Source organism: Diadema antillarum, unplaced genomic scaffold (assembly GCF_040938485.1).
Source record: "Diadema antillarum isolate AM-2024a unplaced genomic scaffold, OU_Dant_1.0 scf00000086, whole genome shotgun sequence".
In the NCBI taxonomy this organism is placed as follows: Eukaryota; Metazoa; Echinodermata; class Echinoidea; order Diadematoida; family Diadematidae; genus Diadema; species Diadema antillarum.
Genome location: NW_027270975.1, coordinates 1,732,195 through 1,742,912, shown reverse-complemented (window position 1 = coordinate 1,742,912; position 10,718 = coordinate 1,732,195).

Below are 10,718 nucleotides of genomic sequence, written 5' to 3'. Positions count from 1 at the left end.
GGACACCCAACCATACTTAAAATATATCACAATTTGCCTGAAATTTGACTCACATGTAAAGAAAATACTTGTACACAGTTATACTGTGGGAGCCGAACACTTTGCGTTCGGGCTGTGTTTCGCAGTTAATACCAACACCCCTACCCTCTATTGACAATACATGTGAAATGCATATAATGCTTTTACTATACACGTGCATTTATAATCTACGATATCATTGTTTTGCTGATCTTGTTTTATTATCAGGTTTTTTATTTGGACATCTTCAAATCCCCAGTGAAGAATGCATAACGCACAACCATTGCATGTAGTCTCATGCATGAAAGTTCGCTCTTTAAACGTAACGTTACATCGTTAGCCTAAGGCTAATGCTATGCTACATGTATATAGAGGGGTGTCGACTATCAGTTTCAATGCACAGTGTTGATGTGTTGGACACCTACTATAGACTACATGTATGGTTGGTCCTACTACTCATCCACTGCCTAATTTTTATCTGCCAGATAATTAAGAATATTTAAGACTGAAATTCACATAAAAACTTGATCTACGTGATTGAGAAAATCCAGCACTATCAAATGCTGTTGTCCCCTTTTCGATTCGAAGTTTCAGTGCAAAAATATCGCCGTCGAACTTGAGTGCCCTCTTTTCAGCTCCCCACGGTGTCGCTTCTTTGTTAGATCGACGGCATTTTTTTGTATTGACAAAGCACACAAACCGAGTTGTATTGAACACCGTGTTGTACGAAGCTTTTTAGAAAATGCATTGACATTGCATTACGATTCGGTTAAAATATTCATTCAAAATTTTGTTCTTGATTAAACCATTAATGAACAGTGAATTTTTGTTTTCCTACACAAACTCATCGACAGTGCAGTCAAAGCCATGTGCTCTGCCCGCAGTGCAGTGCATTACTAAGCGTTCTGTGCGCCAAAAACTAGGTGGTCGGTTTCCAAAAGGGTGGTCGATGTGTAGATGTTTAGGTTTCGTTTTATTGTAGGTTAGTAGGCTCTACTTACTACTACTAGCTGCGAGTGTTACTGTTAGATCTAACGTTAGCCTAATTGTTAGATCGGTGCCTTTAGCTCAGACGCGTAGCCGTAAGGCGGCGTTGCTGCACAGCCCACCCAGTCGCTGAATGCTCGCTGCGTTACAGCTACAGTGAGTTAGCGTTGCACTGAACATGATCGCAAGAACACTCACTTCACTATTTCTGCTCCCGTGAATCGCTAAGCTCGAGAATAGAATGTTAAAACCTGTGTCAATAGGGTAATTAGTCAGTAGTCACTGGTAGACCAAACAAAACGTGCAAAAAAAAAAATTTAGTTAATACTAATATGGTCTATTACCGTATTATGAACTCGTTGAACGGTGGTTAAACCGTTGCCATGTACACGAACAGTTGCCACCAGGAGGCCGCCATGTTTGTTGAAGCGGAAATCGCTAGCTGAGCCTGGGTTTCGGTATATTCGTTATTGTTGTTTCTCGCGATGCGGCGCGCGCAGCCTATAATAGTTACACTCGATCGCAAGGCCTATCAGCAGAGGTGACCAGTGGTTAGAAGTTATAAAAGAACATGAGTGAATGAAATCGAAATACTAGTAGTAGGTCCATGCATATATTTTTATATTTGATTTGGCAAAATTATGAATCTGGTGATCAAGGATGGCCCAAAAGTTTTCAAGAAAAATATGCCATTATATCATATTATGGATCAACAATTTTATCCTCAAGTGACTGAAAGAGCTTCACGTGATCATTTATTATGTACTATTCAAGCATTTCAGAAACTTTTGCAGCGCAGAAGATTAATTATGTAGGGCCAACATAATTTCTGCACTTTATATATTGCGCTTTATGAATCATAATTATCATTACTATCATACAAATGTACTTTGCCTTGAGAGTTTCTAGCTAAAATGTAGGCAGAGGTGACTCTAAAATATAATATTCAATGAGGGGCGCAGCCCCGAAATGAAGAGTACTTTTCGAGACACCGCGAGGCCCGTAGTTTCATCCAGAAGCTCGAGATTAGGCAGAGATAATATTCATGTTGTATTTAGGATAAAAAAAATATTTAAAAAAAAACTAGGAAAGCACTCTGAGAGCGCAGACCTCCGCCAAGCGGCTACTTTCCAATGATGATCTTGCTCTTCCATAATATTATAGAGATCAGTGATTTCCACCCATACGTACGTACGTATGCATGCTGAAAAATCGTCCGATTTCCCAATATAGAAGCCTTTGTTACGTCATAAACGCTCAGCTGCGCGGCACGCCTCGCCCTAGCAGAAGACTCACTTTAGTGCGCGTATGAAAACCTAAAAAATGCGCAACTTGAACTCCCAAGTTCATTGACCCTTCCTGCCAAAATATCGAAAATCCTTCATAAATCCATAAAAATTTCCGGATCACTATCAAAATTTAATTATCTGTTCCTTGTGTCATTCTCAACCTTTCCTGCAAGTTTCATCCAAATCCGTGCACAACTTTTTGAGTTACTTTGCACAAGGACAAACAAACAAACAAACAATAAACTCACGATCATTTTGCTTTGTGATGTCACAATTGCTTTGTTACATTCTCAGAGTGGCTACTGCAGTATATCAAACAGCGCGCGATGTCAGAATGGTTTTATGATGTCACAATTCCTTTCACACATTATCCAACATGATCGTAGGAAGTAGCGCGCACTGTCATACTTGTATTAGTGATGTCACAATTCAAGGTGACAGTACGAATCAGCGCGCGATGTCGGAATTGCTTTATGATGTCATAATTGTTTTGTTTAAAATAATTGTTACATTTCGCAGAGTGACGACATAATGCGAAGCGGCTCGCGATGTCAGAATTGCTTTGTGAAGTCACTATTCCAATTGTTTTGTTGAAATTGTTACATTTCACAGACACAGAGAGAGACAGTACGAGCAGCGCGCGATGTCAGAATTGCTTTGTGACGTCACGATTGCTTTGTGACATCGTTTTACAAATATATTATGTAATTCAATTCAATTCAATTCAACTTTATTTTCACCTCCATCAAAATGAACAAAGAAATTATGTACATTGCATATGCACGGGATATTTGTGATACAGAACAAAATTTGAAAAGGTACATAAGAAAATTATGAAAATGAGAAGTAGATGCGATTACATCTTTGTTAAATACATAAAGCGTATAATATAAGTCAACTAAGGATGAGGATGGAAGTGGAGGGTCCCACTAAGAAGCAAAGCTTGTACGATATGGGACCCTCAGAAAATACACAAAACATCAATATAAAACACAACAAACGAACCGATGTCAACTGACATCAAGATGATTGGGAAGAGAAAAAGAGAGAAAAGGAAAGGAAAAAAAAGAGGAAAAAAAAGAGAGAAAAAAAGGGAGAAAAAAAGAGGGAACTACAGCATGTGCCATCGTGGACGCAAGCAATCTAGATTTCAAAATGTAAAATAAGTGATAAAATACAAGCTGGATTGAATGTAATACAAAACATTTTTTATACGTAGTTATGTTGGTAAGAATGCAGGAGAAAGAGAAAAACACATCGTTATATTTAGAACACAAACAGGAACATACTTAGGAGGACTTATGTAAAAAAGAATGATGACTTGACTGAGATGATAAAGGGAAACTAACTCTGTTGAATGTTGTAAAATTTCAATAAAAATGATTTTAATTTATTCTTGAAGGAATTCAGTGATTGAGCTGTTGTAATGTTACTGGGAAGTGAATTCCAGTACTTTGGCCCATCGTAAATGAATGTGTTTTGAGCCAACAAAGTTCTCAGAAATGGCAAATGGAAATCATTTGATCGCCGTGTTGGATAATTGTGAACGGATTGATTTCTTTGAAACATTGTTTCAAATATATTTGGGAGATTATTTTTATTATAATTATACATAAATTATCCTAAATTAAACAAATACAAATCATTAATTTTCAATATTTTATGCTCATAAAATAGTGGGTCAGTATGGGACAAAAATGCAGTATGACATATAACACGGAGTGATTTCTTTTGCAATAAAAGTAATTTATCTAAGAATGTTTTATATGTATTTCCCCACGCGAGAATACCGTAACTTAAATATGGCAATATTAAGGATGAATATAATACGAGCAGGGACGACAAAGGAAAACAAAATTTGAGCTTATTAATTATACCAATATTACGTGAAATAATTTTACATATACTGTCAATACGAAATTTCCAGGACAGCTTATTGTCAACTGTTACTCCAAGAAATTTTATATGGGAAACATTTTCGAGTGGAGTACCATCTAAAACAATATCAACAGGTAATGCCTCAGTAGAATTACTATAGAGCATATATTTTGTTTTTTGAAGATTGAGAGATAGCTTATTTGCTTTTATCCACTGGGCAACATTTTCTAATTCTAAATTTATTGTATTAACAAGGGTAAGAAGATTATTGTGTGAAAAAAAAATAGATTTGAGTCGTCTGCAAAAAGAATAAAAGAAAGAACATCTGATGATCTACAAAAATCATTTATGTAAACAATAAACAACAGTGGACCTAATAAACTTCCCTGTGGCACCCAACATTTAATATTTAATATTTGTGAATTACAACCATTTAAAGAGACATATTGTTTCCTGTTCATGAGGTAGCTCCTGAACCACTCCAAGGCCTTCCCACGCACTCCATAATGATGTAATTTGTTAAGTAAAATATCATGATTGATGGTGTCGAAGGCCTTGGAGAAGTCCAGGAACAAACCTATCAGATGAGAAGATTTATCGATAGCATGTGCCACTTTTTCTATAAAACTCAATAATGCATGTGTGGTGCTATGTTTCTCCCTAAATCCAAACTGAGAATTCGTAAATATATTATTGAATTTAAAGAAATTAATAGTTCTTTTATAAATAAATTTTTCAAGAATTTTTGACAATGCACTTAACAAAGAAATTGGTGGGTAATTATTTACGTCTAATTTATCACCTTTTTTAAACAAGGGGATGATTTTTGCTGTTTTCATACTTTCGGGGAAGGTGCCATTAAAAAGGGATAGATTAAATATATGAGCTAAAGGATCCGCAATTGACGATATTACCCCCTTTAAAAGAAAATTGCTGATGTCATCGTGTCCAGCACTTTTTTTGGAACTAAAATCAGAGACAATATTAATTATCTCCTGAGTGTATGTTGGATTGAGTGTATTATGTAGTAGGCCTATTATGTAGTAGGCCTACACTTTTAGGAAAATGTCATAACCAATGACGTCATTTTCCAAATAGTATACGATGGAGTGTCAAACAGTCCAACATTCTGAAATAGTTGAAAATGCATATAATCACATGAAGCTCATTCAACCATTTAGGATTCATTTTTTATCCCGGTTTCAGCTCTGTTTTGTATGATCACTTTTAACATTGCACCCTGCTTCGTATGGTCATTGCAGGATCCATCCAAAAATCGCATCGACCACACAAATTCTCACAACGCTTCCCCCTTTCATTTGTTTATTTATTTGTTTAATTCAACATGTCAAACAATATATTCTGTCTAATTTTGAGTTTCTGGTTAAAAACTATAAGCCTTCGTGCCTCTAACAGTAGGCCTACTATTCACTTTGGGGCTTTGCCCCTGAGCGAGTGATACTATTTTGGAGTCACCTCTGCCCACAATATTAATCGGAAACTCTTTAGGTAAAGTATAGCTGAATACTTGAGTATTACATGCCATTTCGAAAACTTCCTACTTTGGTTTAATCTTCACGACCGGAAAACTATTCTGCAAACTAAGTGTATCAACAAACGCATTGTGAAATATACTTCATTGTTTTCCTAAGATCTGTTGTACCGCTCCGTTCTCTACGCTGTCTGCATGTCATGAAATGGGACCTCTTCATCTTCTCCTTCTGGTCAGTTTCAAAGGAATCATGAGAGACAAAGTTTCGTTGAAGTGAAGCATGAAAATGCCCATTCAAGAGAAAATTCTGCGCAGTCTGCAGAAGAAAACATTACGCCGGAGTGGATTTTCCTCTTGTCCTTGTTTTGTGTGTGCGTTCTTGTCTTTCTTATACTAGAACAGCATAATAATAATAATAATAATAATAATAGTGAGACTCTTATAAAGCGCTCATTTCTACCTTAAAAAGATACTCAAGGCGTTATAGAACAGAGTACATATTGTGTCACGTTACAACAGTATCACAGAAAATAATAAGACAATAAACCAACAAACAATAGGCCTATATACGTACACATACTATACAGACAGGTATACAGTATTGTCAATTTAAATTGAAAATATATTCCTTAGAAAAGCACCATAACGATCAAATTCCAAAGCGAATTTAGTAGATATTATGATATTTTTACCATCTCATTACAAACAACAAGAAGAGAAGGGGATGGGGAGGAGGAGACTTATAACATGCAAAGATGACGCAGAAAAAGAATAAGAAGAGGAGGAGGAAAGAAGAAGACAGAGAAATGGAAGAAGATGATGAAGAAAAAGGCCTAATTACAGCAAATTAATAACTGAAACTAAGCAATAGGGAGCCATATTTATTCAGTGGTTCATGGACTGCTCATCCTCTTTTTTCCTTTTTTTTTTTTTTTTTTTTGGGGGGGGGGGCTCGTTTAGAGAATGTGCCAACACTCAGCGTAGATGGCGCTTCTGTCTCGTCGTCTTATCTGCGTTCAATAACAGTTACCGGTGTGTATCGAGTGCCTATAGTAAACGACTTACGTACAAAAATCGTTTCTTGTCTTTGCTTACATTCTATCCAACTGGATTTCTTCCTGATGTCTAACTTGCAACTACGGCAAATTGTAGCCGTCAAGTATTTTGACATGAACTACTATAGTGAAACTTTAAAGCGTTAATACCATGTCACGCGCGTCTTTATATGGCACTTTGTTCCAGAGATTAGAATGAACTGTAGCCCTTGATCGCCTTATTTCCCCGGTCATATCAATTTATGCCAAGACGTGGACCAATTATATATATATATATATATATATATATATATATATATATATACACTCCCCTCCAAAAGTTTGGGAACACCTTTGAGCAGAAACCGAATTTGTCCACATCAACCACATTTCATTTGTCATAGCTTTGTGGTACTCCAACAATTTGGTATCATATTAAAGAGTGCACATTAGCATTCAAATTGACATAGGTTTTAGCCCCTGTTAAGCATTTTAGAAGGCAGTCATATGTTAAAGGGGCAATCTACCCATCAAAATGTAATACCCAGCAGACACAAGAAATTATTGACTTTGGTTCGTGGTGCTGTAACTTGTGCCCTTTTCTCATTCCACAAAGTATGCCCTTTCTATGTGCTAATGTATAACTCAAATTTATCATTCAATAAACAATACCCAATATTTCACATGAACGGAAAACTTATTTCTTGTTTATTGTAATTCAATAAACACAATAGACAAATACTTTTTTTAATAAACATGCTAAAAAGGGTAGTGATATTTCTTCTTGATCATGGAATCACATTTATTGTGATCAATTTCACAGTTCATTCTTTATTTTTGTGATACCATAAAAATAAGAATCTAAAATGTATATTCTGTGTCATTATGCCAAGTCTTTTGTTTTTTCATAGTGTTTCACTTAGACAGCCTTCTCATTAAAGAATCCTCCTTTGACAGCGACCACAGCACGGCAGACTCTTGGCATCCTGTTGATCAACTTGTTGAGGGAGTCACTGCATGGAAATATCTTGCCTTGCCTTCTGCAGAATCTCCCACAGATGAGTCTCGCTTGTCGGGCAAACTTCTCGGACCTTTCTGTCTAGTTCTTCCCACAGGAGCTCGATGGGGTTGAGATCTCGGGACTGGGGTGGCCAATCCATGATTTTCAGGACTTGTTTGTCGTCTTTTTTCTTCAGATAGTCTTTTGCATTGTTTTGAGGAGTGTTTCGGGTCATTGTCCTGCTGGAAGGGAGGGGAGTGTAATATACTATATATATATATATATATATATATATATATATATATCCATACATATCAATGTATCTGACAAACTTTCTTTTCCCTTGACTACTTATCGAGTCTACACCTATATGATGCTATGCACATGACTTGAATTAATTTTCATTGATGTGATATCTATCCCCCGCCTGAAATGACCATCCTTTTATAGACATAAATAGGCTATACATAGTAACCAAGGGTGACCTTTGAGCATTATTTGTTGAACAATGAAGAATGCTCTTCATTCTTCACAGGAATTCTTGCCCTGTGCAATTCATTCCGGCCAAGATGTTTCCATTGTTCGCTTTATGTACAAGAGGAAATCTTGCCATGCTAAGGTGTCTTTGACAAGACTTTTAACCATAACAGTGTCTACACCGATGAGGTTAGATGGTAGTAGTGGTGTTGTATCAGAAATAGTTTTAGTAGTTGTATATACTACAAATATAGTAGTAGTAGAAGTATTATTATTATTATTAGTAGTAGTAGTAGTAGTAGAAGTAGTATGTTAGAAGTAGTAGTAGTACTAGTAGGAATTGGTTCATTCGTTTGTTCGTATTTATTCTGCTTCTCAAATCATATCGAAATAATTTACATGGTTGTGACCGTGTAGAAGTAGTGGTAATAGTAGTAGTAGTAGTAGTAGTAGTAATAGTAGTAGTAGTAGTAGTAGTAGTAGTAGTGGTGGTTGTGGTGGTATACATGAGGATGTAAATTCATTACATGCTCCACTTTTTTTTTTCATTTCAATAAATTGAAAGATATTCTCAATTGAAATATTTCATTTCACTTATTTCTATTTCCAATTAACAATTTCACAAAATCATAAACGCAAAGTATGAACACAAAGTATTTAGTATATTTACATCAACTCATGAAAAAAAAGTCGATTAAGGTCATAAAGAATGAATCAATGTTAATCATGTTTACTGATATTGTTTTATTTATTAGGCAATTGATAATGGAATGGACTGCCAGAAAGCACAGTTTATATATTGTAGTCCTCTCAGAACGAAAAGAACACAAATTTAAGCAACCAACATGCTGCTCATAAAGGAAAAGAACCATATTATGATAGGGTATATGATGACGTAAAGCTTACATCTTGCAATCTGAAAGCGTTATGTATACTTTATTAATCTGCACGATACTAAAAAGAAAAGTAAAAGGAAATTTTGGAGAGCTTCACTTTCGAATGACATTGCACGTCATAGTCAACTGTTTTAAGCTTTACTCCTTCACTTTACCAGGTCACACTGAAATAGGGGATCGATTTAACTGGTACATTGCTGCTTGTAGAGCGCGTCATCCCTAGGGAGGTACGAATAGTGACACACCATCTTTTGATAAATGCCCTCAAATTCTAAGACCCATCGACTCACCTTGTATTGGTCAGTTAAGCCATTTCCTAACTGAGAGAAAGCAGAGTTTGTACGACACTCATTCGATAAATATATAAAGTGTTTCTCTTATGTGTGAATAATCGTATACTGTAATGCATGATAAACCTGCTGCAACTCGACAAGTGATCCCAAACAAGGTTAGTTTGCATCATATTCATGTTCTGTTAGAGAGTCACAAGGCAAGCAGCCATAACACCCATTGTGTATGATATCTTCGACTATAGGGCAGAAAATTATGCAACAATAAAAAAAAGAAGAAATTTATTCTTGTACACAGTTACATAATATGACATACACTATCATGATTTTCATTAGTTTATCTTATCACATGATAAGATAATATAATTCTGCCCGAAATGACTGCGAGATACTAATTGTTGCTTTTACAAATAACGTGTGGTGACATGCATTGTTATAAGTTTTGGAATGTATTCTTCTTTAGGCCTACACATAAAATTATACACTTTATTCTACTTGATGTGCAGAAAGTACATAATATGAGAAGAACATACTACTTTCTGTTGACACTAACACGTACACTGCGCACATACATACACACACATACATACATACATACATACATACATACACACGCACGCACATACAAACACACAGACTTACATACCGCAAACCTCTCTTCGAACCTCTCTCCCTCCCATACATACCTGTAGAGGACGATAGAACTTGTACACGTCCTACAATTCTCTATAAGTAGACAAATATTTGAGCTACATTTGAAGACTCAGATCTTCTACAAGCCATAATGTGTCTGAAATATTGTATAAAATAGATATTTGAAAAAAAAAGTTTAATCAAGATAGAAGACATTTTAGTTGGATAACAGTTATTCACATGGGGAAAGGGAGTGAAAATGACCTGGTATGAAGGTGGAATCATCCACACTCACCATACTGGATTAAATGTGACTAAGACAAACAGAGTGAGAAGAATAAATTGAACGCTAATTCCCTCTCTTCCGCTGATCGTGGAAAACTAGCATAATATTCACGGACCTTGCTGCTTTGGCCGCCATTATTAAAACGGGGAAAACGCCAAGCCGAAGTGTGAGCTTTATATACCCGCCCGAGAAATGTTTCATTATGTTGCAGCCCGACGTTTGTGGCTAAAGATAGCAGCACCAGGCCCTCTGCTTACGTCAGGTTATGCAAATTTGTGACGTCAGAAATCCTGTTTTTCTATATATACGTACAAAATGCATTGGCGCTCTCCGTTTCCCTTCACTATAGTCTGTCGTGCTTTTCCTTTTTCTCTCGCCTCTTTTCTACACAATAACATAGAACTGCCATCACACGTAGAGAATGATTAGCAAGTACGT